We start from the raw sequence: 15,369 nt of genomic DNA, 5'->3' as shown, positions 1-15,369 counted from the left end.
GTTCCCTGTCCTCCTCGTCGCTGCTAGGCATCGCCCGGTGAGGCGTGGGTGGACGACCGTTGCGTACATACGTCTCGTCCCACCGCTCCTGCTCCAGCCTCTCCCAGGCTGTCGTCGGCATGGGTGCCGTCGCGACACCGGACGAGTCCACGGGCGACCATGGTCTGCCCCCGTCCTCCGTGTTGCTGGTCGAGCTGCCCGGTGACCACGATCTGCCCCCGTCCTCTCTGTCGCTGGTCGAGCTGCCCGGCGACCACGTGCCCGCGTTCACCTCCTCGCTGGACGACGGTTCCAGCTCGAGGTAAGGCCGATGAAGTGCAGCCGTCTCCTCTGCTGCCGTCGCGGATGGAATGGCAACCTCACTGGCGGCAGCCGCACTTTGCTTCCTCGTGCACGACGGCTGGACACCGGTCTGTCCATCCGGCTTGTTCCTCCTACCGCACCAGCGTAGTCGCTGGCCAGCAATCGAGGATCGGCAGGGTGTACCCGGCCGATGCCCAGTTCGACACGATCTGCAACGTTGCGTCCACTTTCCATTATTTTCGTAAAATAGCTCGAGCCCAAGCTGGCCTTCCCATTTTATACCTACTGCTGCCGCCTCGCCGCTGCTTGGGCGGCAGCATAACGGATCCTCTGATCGACCCACTCTAGTCTTCCCTGCCTTATGGCAGGGTACGGTATCGTCCTGATACCGTTTTTCACATGCGCACGCATACATAGCCCTTCGGTGGCCGAACAACCAAATGCAAGCTCTTCTGCTGCGTTGCATTGTTGTTGGCCGTTTTATGTATCTCTTTGCCGCTGGCTGTTTTATATGTTTCTGTGTGTTTTGTTGTTGGCTGTTATATATGTCTCTGTCGCTTTTGTTGTTGGCTGTTTTAGATGTCGCTCGCTTTGACATCTTCGTGCGCTAGCGATCGCTGAGCAGCCGACGTAGGCCCTTGCCCTCGCCTACGCTTGCTTGCTCTCACTTCGCTGTATGTGTGTGTGTGCCACAATTCTGCCTGGAACATATGTGGTTTGTTGTTGTTTTCCGCTTCTTGTTTTCGCTAGAACAAATACATAATTTCAGCTGCGCGCGTTATTGTTGCGCATGTACCATATATGAGTGCTGCTTGCGCATGCACTGCTTTATTGTTGTATCTGTGCATTGTGCATTGCGCATGCACTGGCAGCTAATTTTTTCGGCGCAGTACTGTACACTACTTGCTGTCGTGCGCGCGCAGTTCAAACAAATTGTTGTTGCGCACCCAAATACCGTAATTTTCCTAGTGGCAACTGCAGTTTTTTTTATGTTTTTTATGCAGTTTTGAGCAAAATTTTTGCCGACTTTTTTTCTTCTTTTTTTCTAAATGAGAAGCAATACACTTCGCTGTGTATTCACTCCCTCTTTTTGATTTGAGAAAAAAAAAAAGACAAAACAGCTCTATTGCTCACCCGTGTCTCCTCTCCACGGCTTGAGATCCGGCACATGCGCCGTCCTGGTCTGCTTCTCTGCCTCCGACCTGATACGGCAGATGACTGGGGACACAAAACTAGCCACTATATATAGGCCTCCATAGCGTGGTGCCAGTTTTGCTGCGAGTCCCTCTGCGACATTAGACAAGTGGCGCTCCTTTGCCCACACCTTGTCATCTACGGCCGGCTTCCACTGCCGCCTCCGTAGGTTATAATGCCGCGCCTGATCCTGTTCTGCTCTCTCCAGGCTCCGACGCACTATCTCGAAAACCTCGTGCATCTTTTTGGCTCTCTCTACTGGGCTCTGTGCCTCCTGGCTCTCGCCCTTGCGTGATCAAGACTGCCGAATACCCTGTAGATGCTGACACGCTGCTGTTGACCACCAACTTCAACTCCGGCAATGTGTCATCCCAGCATCTCTGGTAACCTCCAGCGAACTGCGCAATCATCGTTTTCACTGTCCTGTTGGCCCTCTCAGTGGGATTCTCTTGAGGTGTGTATGGTGCTGTCAGCTGGTGGCACATCCAAGCTCCTCTAGAAACACCTTGAATGCCCAACTGGTGGATAGGGTACCATTATCCGTAATGAGCACCTATGGCGTGCCGAACCGTGCCAAGATCCGCTCTCGAAATGCTTTTTGGAGAGCCGCGCTATTCGCACTCCGTAGCGGCACCATCTCCGTCCATTTCGAGAAGCGGTCGATGAAGACCAAAATCATAGTGTTCCCGTACTTTGATCTCTGCAGTGGGCCAACAAAATCGGCACATACTGTTGCCCATGGCTCTTCGGGTACCTGCGTCAGCATTTGCCCAGCAGCTTGCAGCTGTCTGGGCTTATATCGCTGACACACTTCGCAGCGCTGTACGTTTGTCCTCACATCTCTGTACATACCAGCCCAGTAATACCTCGATGCCACCCGAGCGATTGTTTTTCGGCTCCCAAGGTGGCCAGCGGTGGCTGCGTCGTGATTCTCCTCCAGCACTTGCTTGCGCCAGTCCGTCGGCACGCACAACTTCCATGCGGCCACATCCTCGTGGCCGGCTTGATGCGGGATGTGCCGATATAAGTTTCCAGACTCTTCCATATAGTCTGGAAACTTAAGTGGTGCCTTATTTAGGTCCTGACGAAACTTGGTTAGCCAGCGACATCCTGTCCCAGCTGGAATCTCCTTGCTTTTGAACAACGGCACACCTCCTCGCCCAGCCGTACTGCTGCAGCTCCAGTGCCCATTTGGCAGTCCTTCCCGTTGGGCTCTCGATCGAATTGAGCCACTTCAGAGCCATATGGTCAGTGACCACTACAAATTTGTAGCCTTCTAGGTATGACCTGAGCTTCCGTATGCCCCAGATGATAGCCAGACACTCTTTTTCAGTAGCTGAGTAATTCTTTTCAGCACTTTTCAGTGTCCAGCTGGCATATGAAATGACGCGCACTCCTTCCTCCGAGGTGTGCGTCAGGATTGCCCCAAGCTCATAATTGCTTGCGTCCGTTTGCAAGCAAAACGGCTTCGAGAATTCAGGGCACGCCAGCCTCCGTGCCCTTATTGAGCAGTGCATTTAGCGGATGCACTGTGGCTGCAAAATCTGGTACGAAGCGGCGGTACCATGACGCCACGCCACGTAACTCCTTTACGTTTGTTGGCGGCTTCAGCTCGGCAATAGCGGCCACTTTCTCTGGGTCTGTACAAATGCCATCCTCTGTGACCCAGATACTTCAGCTCCTTCTTGAAGATGTTGATCTTCAAATTGGCTGCTCGCAGTCGCCGGAACACCCCTCGTAGGTTGTCTATGTGCTCCTGCCGCGTTCTGCCGATGACGATGATGTCGTCCAGATAGGCGAAGTCATGGGGCATCATCTCTGGGCCGATGACCTGGTCCAGCGCCCGCTGGAATGTGGCCGGCGTGGAATGAAGCCCAAATGGCATCACCTTCCACTGGAACAGTCCCTTTCCTGGCAACGTGAATGCCGTCAGTGGTCTGCCGGCCTTCTCCATAGGCATCTGCCAATATCCATCTTTCAAATCCAGGCTGCTGATGTAGCGCGCCTCTCGCAGCTGATCCAGAATATGATGCACACGCGGCAAAGGGTATGCATCTTTAATCGATCTGCTGTTCAGCTGTCGAAAATCCACATATAGCCGCCACTTCCCATTCTTCTAGCGGACAATTACAATTGGCGCGCTATGTGGGCTCTTCGAGGGCTCGATGCAACCTTTGGCCAACAGCTCATCCACCTGCAGGTTGATCTACGCCTGCATTTTTGGGGAAGTAGCGCTGTTTAATGAGCCTGTTGTCCTGCATCCTGATCCGGTGCTCCGTGATGCTGGTGGTGCCTTTTATACGCTGGAACTTCTCTAGCTCATGCCTAAGGAAAGCGTCCACCTCTGGGTCCTCGTGTATTGGCGTTGGCTGCTCCATGTTCGCCCCCGCTGGCGTCTCTGGGTCCGCCTCCAGACTGGCCACAGCCACGGACAGCTTCTCCTCTGACTGTCCGCTCGACTGCGGAATTCTCGGATCGCATTCCTTTGGGTTTGCTGATTCCCCAGGTTGATCATCGTCTCCAGCTGCGAGTCCACATGACTGCAACTGCCGTCCGCAAAGCGTATGCGCCGCCGTGTGGCACGCACCACGCCCACTCCTCTGAGCTTGTCAGCGAGCTTGTGACCATCGAGTCCAGAACGTATGCTTCAAATGTTGAATTAACTCTAATCTTTGTCCAAGCGACCTTCCGTCTTCTCTTTCTGCGTCTTTCAGAAAGTGTCCAGGTGTTAGTGCAGCAAGATCATGTGGATCGGTTGACATAGGAGTTATTGGGCGAGAGTTAAATATTGCCTCTATCTCAATGACATCGGTTTCAAGTTCATCATAAGTTAATGAAGCGGTCGATACATTTTTCAACAGTAAGTGTTTTGCTGACTTAACTGCTGCTTCCCAGAGTTCGCGAAAGTGTGGTGCTCGAGGAGGAATAAAGTGGAATTTTACATTTGTTTTGTGGCATTCGGCTAATATACTGTCTTTTGCCTTGTCGCTGTAGATTGCGTCTTCTAGCTCTTTCAATTTGTTGTTTGCGCCCACAAAGTTTGTAGCATTGTCGCAGTGTAGTGTTTGGCCATTTTCCACGACGTCCCATAAATCGCTTTAAGGCCGCAATGAATTTGTCAGTAGTTAAATCACTTACTGTTTCCATATGGATGGCCTTAGTCGCAAAACAGCAGAATATCGCGATGTAAGCCTTGTCTGGGCGCCTTCCTCGAACTTTCTGATGAATCCAGAATGGACCACAGTAATCGACCCCAGCATTTTTAAATGGTCTTGCTGGGCTGACGCGTAGTTCCCATAGATTTCCCATTAATTGTTGAAACATCTTTGGTTTTGCTCGAGTACATCGGACGCAGTTTTGAGTAATGTTCCGTGCTAATGTTTTCCCTTTAAGTATCCAGTAATTTTGCCTTGACATTGCAAGTAGTACTTGTGGTCCACAGTGCATGTTGTCTATGTGGAGTTCTCCTAACAGAGATTTGACAATTGAGTCATTGTGTGGTAACAATATCGGATGTTTTTCATCAAATGATAGAGCTGATTTTTTGATCCTACCGTCCACTCGTATGATGTTATCCTTGTCTAGAAACGGTGTCATAGATTTGAGGTTGCTTTTGCTGTCTACTACGCCATGTTTTGTTAGGTTCGTCAACTCCTGAGGGAAGTCTACCTGTTGGATCTTGCGTAATATAACAATCCTGGCACGTTCCAACTCCAACTCCAACTCCTCATGTGTGAGTGTATTACGATTTTTGTGTGGGTGTCGTAGCCGCATTATATATGCTATAATGCGTTGTAGTCTTCGGAAAGAATTATTGTGATTGATGGAATAGATTACATCACATGTTTTTGCGACAAGAGCTGCTACAGCCCTTGGGTTTCCCTTTTGCCCCAATGAGTCGTTAGCGCTGGGCATTTTGACGAACGGCTCTGGCCATTTTGATGGTGATCCATGAAGGAATAATGGCCCGTGTAGCCACAAGGTCGTTGAATCCAGATTCTTTGCTAATGTTCCTCGTGACAGTATATCTGCAGCGTTGTTTTGTGAGGAGACATGACGCCACTGAGTTGCTATAGTCAATTCCAGGATTTTTGCAACTCTATTTGCGACAAAAGTTTCCAAACTTGATGATTGTGAATTTTTTCATGATAGTACAATTCTTGAATCTGTCCATAAATATGCTGGATTGCAGCTAATCTTCATATTAAGGTCCTTTCGTACTCGAGCAGTAAGTTCCGCTCCTAATAGTGCTGCACAGAGTTCCAGACGAGGCAGTGATTGCCTTGATAATGGTGCTACCTTAGATTTCGCACATAACAAGCGTACAGTTATTCCCTTGTCTTTGTATGTCACCCGAATGTACGTTGCAGCTCCATATGCTTTTTCCGAGGCATCAACGAAGGTATGTATTTCCCTTGCTACTGGAATTTTTCCGTCAAACATGTGTCGAGGAATCTTTAGCTTGTTAAGATCGTCTCGGTATATTTTCCAATCTTGTTGAAGGCTGGGCGATAACTCCTCGTCCCATCCAATTTTTGATTCCCATAGTTGTTGCATAAATATTTTTGCCCTTATCACAACTGGGGCAAAGATTCCTAGAGGGTCAAATATTTTTGCTAATTCAGAGCATACCACTCTTTTTGTGATTTTCGTTGCTTTTGCCGCTTCAGCTCGTCCATGAAGGCTGTCAGATTTCGGACTCAATGTAAGGCCAAATGTTTTAATACTGTTGTCTTCCGTATTATCCAATTTCATCATTTGTGTTGTGTCTTCCTTAGGGATTCCCGCGAGAATCTGGTCATGGTTAGCACACCATTTTCGAAGCCCTAATCCTGCTGGTAGAAGTATTTTGTTGACTTCATCTCAAAGTCTTATGGCTTCCGTTATTGAGTCTGCTCCCGTTAAGCAGTCATCAACATAAAAGTCACTGCCTTTGCTCCGACTGGATATTGATCCTTGCTTGAATTTGCTAAATGCTGCAAACATTTGGTCGTTAAAAATGGTGCTGATGTTGTGCCATATGTGACAGTTTTTAGTCGGTAGTACTGCCTTTGCTCCGACTGGATATTGATCCTTGCTTGAATTTGCTAAATGCTGCAAACATTTGGTCGTTAAAAATGGTGCTGATGTTGTGCCGTATGTGACAGTTTTTAGTCGGTAGTACTTAAGCTGTTCCTGAGGTGAGTTTCTCCAGACAATCATCTGGTGAAACTGATCTGCCGGATTCATCCATATTTGACGATTCATCTTTTCAATGTCCGCAGTAAAATCATATTTATGAGTTCTAAAACGCAATAGAATTGAAAATAATTCACTTTGTACCGTAGGCCCAGCGTACAGTATATCATTTAGGGCCCTGCCTGACGCTGATTTAGCAGAAGCGTCAAACACAACTCGTAGTTTTGTGGTACTGCTATCTGGCTTCAACACACAGTGATGCGGAATGAAATAATGCGATTTCGGAACCATCTGCGGTGTTACTTCCTTCATGCGGCCGAGTTTTTCGTAATCCTTCATGAATTCCACGTAGTTGCCTTGTAGGTGTGGATCACGGCACAGTATTTTTTCCAATGCTAAGAAACGCCTTATAGCTAACTCCCGGGACTCTCCCAGTTCTGAAAAATCTTCAGAATAAGGTAATTTTACTATCAATTTTCCGTCAACTGCCCTTTGTATATTCTCTTTAAAATGTGTTTCACAGTGTGACTCTGCTGGTGTCCGAGAGGGCTGTGTTGTTTCCAGATTATCCAGTTTCCAAAATCGTTCCAATAGATTAGTTGGGTCATCAGTTGTAGTTGCTACAGAGCATGTGGCGACTGTCGAAGTTTATCTGTTAACTCTTCCAACTATTATCCAGCCTAGTTTAGAATTTGGCATCATAGGTAATTTTGGGCTCCTTTTGATTTGCTCCGGTGGTATGAGCTCGAAATAATGTTCGACTCCGAGTAGTAAGTCAATCTTTCCAGGTTTCGCAAAGGTTGGGTCCGCCAGTGGTAGTTGCTTGGTACCCAAGTTATGTTGTCTATTAAACATTGACCCTGGATTTCATTGAACTTGGGTTTCCTCCAATGCCTTCGATTCGCATGGTTGACTGCATGGTTTTTGACTGCAAGTGATAATGTTTTTACAGCTCTTTCAGAGATCATGTTTATCTGAGAGCCTGAATCCAGGAGTGCTCTGAAACTTCCATATTGGTCGTTGTTTCCATGCACTTCGACTCGAGCAGTGGCGAGTAGCACATAATTATTTATTGTACTATGTGCTGCGGCAGTTATTTTGACGTCATCTTTGTTCTCCAGGTGTAGCAACGTGTTATGTTTTTTGTTGCAGTTCATGCAGTTGCGTAGGAAGCATGATTTTGCCATATGATTGGGCCGCAGACAGTTTAGGCACAGTTTTTGGTTTAGTGCCCATTTTAAACGTGCGTCTCCAGAATTTGACGCGAACTTGTCACATCGATAAATTCTATGTTCTGCTGAATCACAGAATTGACAGCCTTTACTCTTTTCTGTTGAGGCAGACGCGCATATCCTTTGCTTTTCTTTAGGGATGTATTGTTTCCCTCCTATAGCTTCCAGTGCCAAGAATCTTTGTTCTGAGAAGGCTAAGAATTCCTTGATGGGTTGTAGTTTCCATGTGTCCTTAATGGATTGCTCATACAGTACATGAGTAGTCCTATCCAATTTTCTTGCCAGTGGCACTAGCAAAAGTGGATCCCAATTGTTGACTTCTATGCCGCCGTTTCTCAACGTAGCTAACGTTTCTTGAATAATGTCGTAGAAACTCTTTATTGATGATGCATCGTTTGTCACTGGCGGTTGATCCAAAAGTTTGTGTAGAGTCGTTGTAGTCAGGACTCGCTTGTTGTCAAAACGGTCCTTCAGCATCGTCCAGGCAGTTTCATAGTTGGACTCTGTTAGATCCAAGTGTCTAACCAGTCTTTCAGCACCTCCAGCGAGTAAGTACCACATTTTTTGTACTGTTGGCAATGTTGACTCATGAATCATTTTAGTGAATAAATTATGAAATGGTTGCCATTTTAAATAGCATCCGTCGAATTGTGGTATAAATACCTTTGGTAGCTGTACTTGAGTTTGGGCAGCTGCAGCATTAATTCATGGCTTCACATCAATAGGTGTGGATTGAAGTTGGAATATGGCTGCCTCTGCATTCAAATAATTTTCCATGTTGTATCCAAGAGCTATTGGATCTTCGAACAGTCTGAATATTCTTTTACAAGGGCCTGAATCGGGCCTGTGACTCTTGTGTTATCTGACCAATCATTCTTTGTAGCGCTGCTAGTAACGCGGTTTGATGGCTTTGGAGGGGTATCAAGTCCGGACGTGCTGTATCTGGAGGGCTTAGCTCGTTCAAATTTTTGGAAAATTCCTCCTGATATTTAATTACAATGTCCTTGATCTTTGAGAAGTGACTTTCCCTAACATAAGAATTCTCCACAGGATTTTCTGCCATTAGATTCCTTATTTTTTCATTTCCTTAATGGAAAGCAGTCCAGAGCTGATTTAAATGAGCAGCCTTATTATGGAAATATGTTGCATTTGACTTCCGTTCCTGATCTTTTTTATAGTGCCTAATTAGAGCTTGGATCTCCTCACCAAGCGTGGTTTGGTTATTAATTAAACCCTCCATTAAAATTTTTATACCCTGAACCCATTGAAAATGGGAAATCAGGGTATAATGGTTTTGTTGAAATGTATGTAACAGGCAGAAGGAGGCGTGGCAGACCCCACAAAGTATATATATTCTTGATCAGGGCGACGAGCTGAGTCGATTTGGCCCTGTCCGTCTGTCTGTCCGTCTGTCCGTCTGTCCGTCCGTCCGTCTGTCCGTCTGTCCGTATGTATGAACGCGTCGATTTCAGAAGATATAAGAGCTAGAGACTTCAAATTTTTTTTAAAATGTCCGTAATTACAGCGCGCATATCAAGTTTATCATTAAAAATCGATAACTCATCCCAATCTTTTTTATCGATAAAAAACCTTATCGAAAACCAGTTATAAAATTATATATTCTACACCTTTATTGCTAGAGTCTCCAAATTTTTAATGTATGCTTTTATGCAATTTATACAATTTCGGTTTTTGTTAAAATTTACCCCCCACCTTTAAATTCACCACCTCACCCTCACTATTGTAAAAAGCGTATTTCAAATACTAGAGACTTGTGCTTTGGCAATTACATGCATATACATGTTATAATCATAATCTGAAAGTTTCATGAAGATCGTATGTCCACAAAAAAAGTTATTAAGCAATTAAGTTCTCATAGTAAGCGCTCACTGCCGCCCATGCGTGTTTATGCTTGTGTGTGTATATGCATGTAATTGTTTGTGTATGTGTGTATGTGTGTGTGTGTATGCGTTTGTGTGTGTATGCATGTGTGTGTGTGTGTGTGTCGCAGTTCGCAGTTCGTGTCGTGTTTCTCATGTAAGCTGAAAGACGCGAAAAATTATTGAAATATCTATTGCTCCAAGGGTTCAGGGGATCTCGTAGTCGAGCAGTCTCGACTAGAGCTTTCTTACTTGTTATTTATTAATTTAATGCCGAGTCTGTGGACACTGTTTAGGCGGAGTTAATTAGATTCGAGACAAAATATGTAAGTGTTGCGCGAATGAAGACCGTTTTTGTACAGAGTTTAAAAGAATATAAATAAAGAGGAGTATGCAATTAACAGAGCGGATGAAATTTACATATGTATGTGTGTTATGCTTTGTTATGTGCAAGAGTGCGCTAACAGCGAATGAGAATGACAAAGGCAAGAGATTAACTTAAGAGAAGCTTATTTAACTATTAAGAGCAATTATTAGCTGATGCGCCGAACACTTTATCTCCTAAAGTTAAAAACCTAGAATGCTGAAATTTTGCATGTAAGCTGATGTTTTAATTATATGAAGATAGGTGAAAAAATTATATATCTACGCCCACTAGGGGCGTGGCAAATTGGACCTGAAGATATAGTGATTTTTCAAATTCTGCTATACTTTAGGCACTATTGATGCTAGAGACCACCCACGTCCAACGAGCTATGGTAGATATATGTTCGCCCATAGGGGGCGTGGCAAACCGCAAAAGTTTGTATCTCCTACAGTTTAAGAGCTAGAAGCTTCAAATTTGGATAGTTAAGTTACTGGTGGCCTCCTCTATCGATGCTCCAAAAATAATTTTTAAGCCTCTTTAGCGGCGTGGCATATCGAAAAATACCCTGTAATTTTCACATTTTCTGAGCGTAAGAATTCAAATTTTGCATTTAGGTAACCGGTTGCTCGTTCTAAAAACTGGCTAAAATTGAGGAGTCTACGGCCACTAGGGGCGTGGCAATCGGCATTTACAGTGCCCGAATTGCGACATTTATATGCGTCAGCCATCTATTTATGTATATGTACACATTGTAGGCTTAATAGGCATTGATAGCACGGAAGGAAACATTTTTATAAAATTAATAAAATATAAAAAAGCTAAAATAACAAAAATTTGCAATTTACAAAAAAGTGTTTTCAGCGGGATTTGAACTCGCACACAACCCAAACAGCATGTTTGTCAAAATAGCTAAAATAAAGATCGTCGGCGCTTCAGCCTACAGCACCACCGCGTCGTTTCGATCAAGAGTAGTTAAAACGAAATCACATTATTGTTATGACGCCGCATAGCAAAGAAAAGCCAGTGTAGCGGCTGGAAATTCAAAAACAATGCAAAGACAAATCAATCGCAACGGGATTCTTAGAATATTCTAGAGCACGCATTTATGTGTACATACATACACACATACAAATGAGCGCGTGCAGGCTTACATATATAATTATATATACATATGTATGTATGTATTTGCGTATATGTATTTGAGACTATTTAAGAAGAAACAAAGAAAATTAAAAGTATTAAGTGCCATTCAGTCAAGCTCGCACCCGGGCCTTCCGGAATCCAAATTGGTTTGGTGACAGGCCTCCGGCGCTTGCAATCGCAGTCTCCAGCCTAGAGCAGATCAGTTTCTCAAACACCTTTCCCATGGTGTCTAAGAGACAGATCGGTCTGTACGAAGATGGCTCATCTGGTGGTTTGCCAGCCTTGGGTAGCAATACCAGATTCTGGGCTTTCCATTTTGCCGGGAACGTCTCTTGGATCAGGCATTCATTAAATAATTCGGCGAACGTACTTGGGTGCAAGGCGAGGGCTAGCTTTAGCGCACGATTTGGGATCCCGTCCGGCCCTGGAGCTGTGTTGGTTCTAAGACCTCGGAGAACTACTGATATTTCTTCCTCTGTAACTAAAACAACTTCAGTGCTCGTTGAGCCCTGATCAGCAGACTCGGACTCAGGGGCGTGAATGGAGCTTAAACTTTCTGGAAAGAGTGTTTCCACAATCGATTTAAGCTCCAGACGATCCGTAGGCTGCACCTGTCTACCTGCGTATAGTCTTTTAACTACTATCTTATATGCCCTGCCCCAAGGGTCATATTCGGCTGAGTCGCACAACTGTAAAAAACATTCTCTTTTGCTTGCCCGAATGGCCTTCTTCAGCTGTCTTCTAGCTGCCTGGTAAGCTAACTGTTTCTCAAAAAACGTTGACCTACCGCGAGCCCGTTGGTAGCTTCTTCTCGCCTGGATGCATTTGCGACGAATATCACCTATTTGCGTATTCCACCAATACGTAGGCTCATGTTGTCGCGTGAACTGCTTGCGACGTAACATGCTGCTATTGCAGGCACTCTGTATTTGGGCTACCATTTGGCATGCTCTGGCCTCAGCATTACCAATTGTACCCAGAGACTGAATGGCCTCTGAAAAGACCGCGGGATCAAAAGTATCTAGCCGATCGACTCCCTCCACAATGTTGACGCCCTGGCAGGTGGCTCACCTATTGTGAACAGAAGTGCCGTATGATCGCTGCCTGTAAAGCTATCGCAATGGCTCCATGTTGCTCCCCGAAAGAGGGATGAAGTGACAAAAGTAATGTCGATAACAGACCCGTATCCCGCCCGACTGAAGGTGTACTCATGGCCACTGTTCAGCAGTGCAACATCTAGTGTCGCGAAGATCTCCAGTAGGATACGACCTCTGGCATTTGTTGTGGGGCTACCCCATTCTAGCGCCCAGGAGTTAAAATCTCCAGCTATAATGGCCTTCCGACCCCTAGCATCCTCGGCAAGCTCGTCGAGCACCGTCTTGAATTCACTGAGCTGCATACTGGGGGCCAGATAGCAACTGTAAAGCCATAAGCTACCATATCGACCACGTACGAACCCATTGAATGACTTAACATTCGAAAGTACGTTCGTTGAGTTGCCGCATACCCACAACGCAGCTTTGCCATTAACGTCTGTTGACCATGTCCTAGGGCAGCTGGTTCTACAGTGGTGAGGCTCACTGAGAAAAGCTGCATCTATACATTTTTCCCTAATGGTCTCTAGAAGATCTTGGGCAGCAACACAATGATTTAAGTTAAGCTGCAAAAACCTTAACATTTCATTTTACGAGCAGCTTCACGGTAAGATGGGCACTTGAAGCTGCCTGCTGAATGGTCCGTCTGCTTTTCACCTTTCCGGATGCAGAGGCTACATTTTGGTGGCTTGGTGCTTGCTTTGGCACTGTGACCCATCTCTCCACACCTGCAACAGGCGCTCTTTAAGTCACAGTCGCTGCCGCAGTTTGCTGCCATATGACCGTAATCGAGGTACTTGAAACAGCGTTTAGGCTGCTCCACGGCTCGGATACGGCAAACTACCCATCCTATTCTAATTTTGGACAGCTCGAGCAGAGTTTTAGCTTTCGCAATTGGAAGAGCAACCGTAGCTCTTTGCTGTCCACCAAAAGCTGGCCGAAGCGATTTGATAGCCTCAATGGGGAGTGAGCTAACTCATCTAGATCGCGAATCTCAACTTGAGCCGATTCGGTAAGTGTTTTAACTACCGCTCGGTCTCCCAAGGCCTTGCCTACAGCTTCGTGCAGAGCCTCAGCGCTATGCTCCGGCTTCCTACTCAGTTGCAATAAAAGGTCCCCCTTAGCTGTCTTCCTAATGCCTTGAACGTCGCCGCTCAGATGCTTCAAATTTGGGTCGCTTTTAACTACACGAAGCATGTCCGCATAGCTGCAACCCCCTACGCCTGAAATCGCAATCGCGTCAGTCCTGGGACGTTTTTGCATAGGCTTTCGCCCTTTAACGACTGTCCAGCTGCTCTGGTTTGTCTGTCGAGCGGCCTGGTTTGAAGTTTCAGCTGTAGCCCGTAGAGCCATTGATTCTTTTGGGTTCGCTGCACTTCTATTGGGCCTCGGCTTTTTTGAGGGAGTTTTCCTCTGTTCGGAGGCAACTTCCCTCGACCGCTTGGGAGTGTTGCTACCTACTGTAGCACTAATGCTCGCTGCCTTAACATTTTCGCCTACTTTTTTGAGTGGCGTGGTCTGCACCTCACAGTTTTTAACCGAACGGTTGCAGAACGCTTCGGCCGTGTTGTGAAGGCTGACCAGCCTAGCCAGCTCCTCTCTCATTAAGGCATTTATATGCCGCTGACCCCCAAATAAGGCAGACAAACCCTCTAGTGTAGCTCCTATTTGAGCTAACGCTTCTTTTAGTAACTTGGGTGCCTGGCACTCAGCCACTGGAGCCTGGTTAGAAGTCGACGGCTGCGCCAACACCCTCTGTTGTTGCTGCGGCGATCGCTGCAACGAGGAACGACGCGCAAAAGCTTGCAGCTCGTCCTCCATCATGGCATCCATTTTTGCTCCGACTACCACGGCGTGAAGCCTGTAGTGGGCAATGGCTACTAATATAATCTGAGTTTACAACCCGCAGTAACTTAAACTCAACTTGACTACAGCGAGAGCCCGAAAGTATGCACTACTTTTAATAACTGCTACTTCACTCCGGCAGCTAGGTTGCTGTCTTTGCTAAGGCTTAGCAACTCACCAACGTTAGTGAGCAGCTGATTGCCCGATGCAATTTCCAGCACTACTAACAGCTATTAGAGTGAATGCACCTGATTTTTCTTATTGCGCAAGTGTGACGCCTAAAGTAACAAAATTTACGCGCCCACAAAAGACAAGGAAAGGAAAGAAGCCCTGACGCCAAAACACTGACGCTATCGCCCCCCCTCTCTTGCACCACCGAATTATACCGCTTGGGAATTCCACGAACCGCCGCGCAGTAAACACGTTGACTTCAGTTCTTTCCACTTTCACAGGGGAAAACACAGTTCAAGCTGTTGTCTACGATGGACCACGATGACATCGACCGCACTCCGTGAAAACGCAACTCGAACTCTATGTAATTGTTTGTGTATGTATGTGTGTGTGTGTGTGTGTGTGTGTGTGTGTGTGTGTATGTGTGTGTATGTATGCCTGTGTGTTTTTTTTTTTTTTTTTATATTCATTTATTGACAAAATTATACAAATTGCAAGATGCGTGGTGGCTAGGATAGCGCGCGGTGCTTGCGGGACGGCCGTAAAGCATTGCTTCGCAAGCACTATGCGCTACCTTAGCCTGGGACAGCTCGTCTTCTCGATCGCTCGACTCTGCGGAGCTCCATCATCACCGTGGCCGCGAAGGTGCTTGTTAGTTCCCAAGCTTCCTCCGATTCCAGCATGGCGTTGACTAAGTTGTCCGCTCTGATGGAGCGGCCCACTGCCTCTTCCAGACGACGCCTCTCCTCCAGAAACCGTCCACATTCGAAAAGAATGTGGTTGGCGTCTTCCACATGCCCTCGCTCGCACCAGGGGCACTCGTCAGATTCCTCGTGGCCAAAGCGCTTCAAATAGCTCCGAAAGCATCCATGACCCGAGAGGATCTGCGTAAGGTAGAAGTTAACCTCGCCATGTTTGCGGTTAACCCATGGTTCAAGCTCCGGGATGAGCTTGTGCGTCCA

General features: G+C 46.6%; 1 pseudogene; it reads right to left on the bottom strand.

Moving 5' to 3' along the window:
• Window positions 1–1,426: 1,426 nt before the first annotated feature.
• Window positions 1,427–9,183, bottom strand: LOC149270109 (uncharacterized; annotated as a pseudogene).
• Between the last annotated feature and the right edge of the window lie 6,186 nt (window positions 9,184–15,369).

This window comes from Drosophila arizonae, chromosome 3, assembly GCF_054131065.1.
Source record: "Drosophila arizonae isolate 15081-1271.41 chromosome 3, UAZ_ARI_1.0, whole genome shotgun sequence".
Classification (NCBI taxonomy): domain Eukaryota; kingdom Metazoa; phylum Arthropoda; class Insecta; order Diptera; family Drosophilidae; genus Drosophila; species Drosophila arizonae.
This window is presented reverse-complemented; position numbering and strand designations above follow the sequence as displayed.